Source organism: Seriola dumerili, unplaced genomic scaffold (assembly GCF_002260705.1).
Source record: "Seriola dumerili isolate Sdu_G_001 unplaced genomic scaffold, Sdu_1.0 BDQW01000017.1, whole genome shotgun sequence".
In the NCBI taxonomy this organism is placed as follows: Eukaryota; Metazoa; Chordata; class Actinopteri; order Carangiformes; family Carangidae; genus Seriola; species Seriola dumerili.
In genome coordinates this window covers 12490023-12492063 of record NW_019174272.1, presented here as the reverse complement: position 1 = coordinate 12492063, position 2041 = coordinate 12490023, and positions in this window count along the sequence as shown.

Below are 2041 nucleotides of genomic sequence, written 5' to 3'. Positions count from 1 at the left end.
TCAAGTTAAATTATGTGTTTTCTCCTCTTCTGCATGGCCAAAGAGCCGGAGTTCATGACAGAGCAAATCCCTGAGCCCAGTTCCAGGTGTGTTGTTCGTCCAACATACTTTTATGCCATGTAACAGTAGTGAACATATAGACTGCAGATACAATGAACATCAATATTTTAGCTGCGTCTGATGTAAAATATACCTGTCTGTCATCATTATGTGAGCTCAGTATATTGAGTGGTGAAGATCAGCCACGGGTTCTAGTTGTTCATGTTAGAGCATACATTGAGTGAAAACTAAACACACTATCCCATTTCAGCTGTTTTATTTCATTTTATTAAAAACTTAAATACAGATTAAACTTTTACTTCTTATATACATGTGAGACAAACTTCAGGAAGAGAAACAGGAAACCAAAGACTGGCCATTGAGAGCATGATCACATAAACCCAGCTTACTTGCCATCAACATGACAAAGCCATTGTATGGTGAACCACTGCTTCATTTCTAAAGGACAGTGTTTCCTCTTCATTGCGAGTGCCTACAGTTTGGATTGTGCTCGTGGAGTCTTGTTGAGCTCCAAAGTAGAGATGACTTGGGAAGCCGTCGTCGTGCTCACAGTCCTTTCTTCTCGTTACCTGAATCAATAATGACACTGTTAGTGAAAAGCAATGGAATACCTGAAACACTCACAGTAGTGTTTTCATACTGGAGATCCTGAGCATCAACACTGTGTTCGTGTCGGTCTGCACGTTGTGATCTTAACTTGTTTTGTTTTTCTGAATGAGTTCTTCCAAGTGGTGACTGTGGATTCACAACAGTCTCTCCTTAATTTCCTGTTATTGGTGATATGGGGGAGAAGAAAAAGACGCCGTTTGTAAGAGAAGCTGGAAGAACGCATACGTTCGAGTAATGTGCTGTTTAGTTTCAGCTCTTTTACTCACATAATCTCTGTATGTGGACAGAAGACACTTGGCTGGGTGTATGGACTGCGCTCTGCCTCGTATGAGCCTTCGGCTGATTCCTGCCGATGTTATAATTGTTGAACACTTGCACTCTACGAGATCTGCTCTGCGTGTGTGTGTTCCTGTGGGAAGAAAAGACAGAGAGCTTTGTTAACTGCCTGATCCCAAACCTGAGACAACAGATCATGATCCACTGAATGAATCACACAACAATAAACTTTTACAGTACCTGGTTGCACAGAGGACGAGCAGGCAGGTGAAGACGGCAACGACAGCTGAATCATAGTTGTGGCTGTAGAACAGGTTTCTGGCTCTTCACTGCAGTGTCTTATATCAGTCTGGACTCCTGCATGGTGTGCAGCACATGGATCTCTCTTTTATACACTGCGGTAACATCCACACAGGGCTGCCTGTTACCATGGAGCGCAACAGTTTCACTTCTCCAACATCCCTTTCACTTCAACACTTCGTCTCTCCTTTTTCTTCAAGCAAGCCTATGTTTCACAGGAATCAGAGTACGCTTCTTATCCAGACTGTTTGCTCAGAGAAACTATTTCAGTCTTACAGAGTGGCTTCTCTGGAATAATGTCACATGAAGAAGGAAGAGTCGCTGACAGTAATACATTTCATTAAGATCAAAATTTCATCATCCAATATACTTTAACAACACCATGAAACATAGTCTTATCATTCGTCCAGGAAAAATGTGTTTTCCCACACGTATTCTCGTCCCAACAGTTCATTTGAAGCTACAGTTCATTCCAGAAATTCTCAGCCTCCTTCCTTAATGTTGAAACTTTATTCTAAAATCATTTAAATTCATTTTCTCCTGCCATTCTCATAAAGAACAATGTCCCGCATACTGCAGCTGACATTTGGAGTGAAACCTTGAAAAACAGCATCAATACAACAATAGAACCGTCATGATGAACCACAATAAGACTTCTCAAAACTCACATGGTAAACAATATATATGTTAACCAAAGTAAGGAGACTGCAGCAGGATTGACACTTACATAATGAAGAGAAGAACACAGTGGGTACTGCTTACTGTATCAGGTGCACGGTGAAGCCATCTCTCTCTT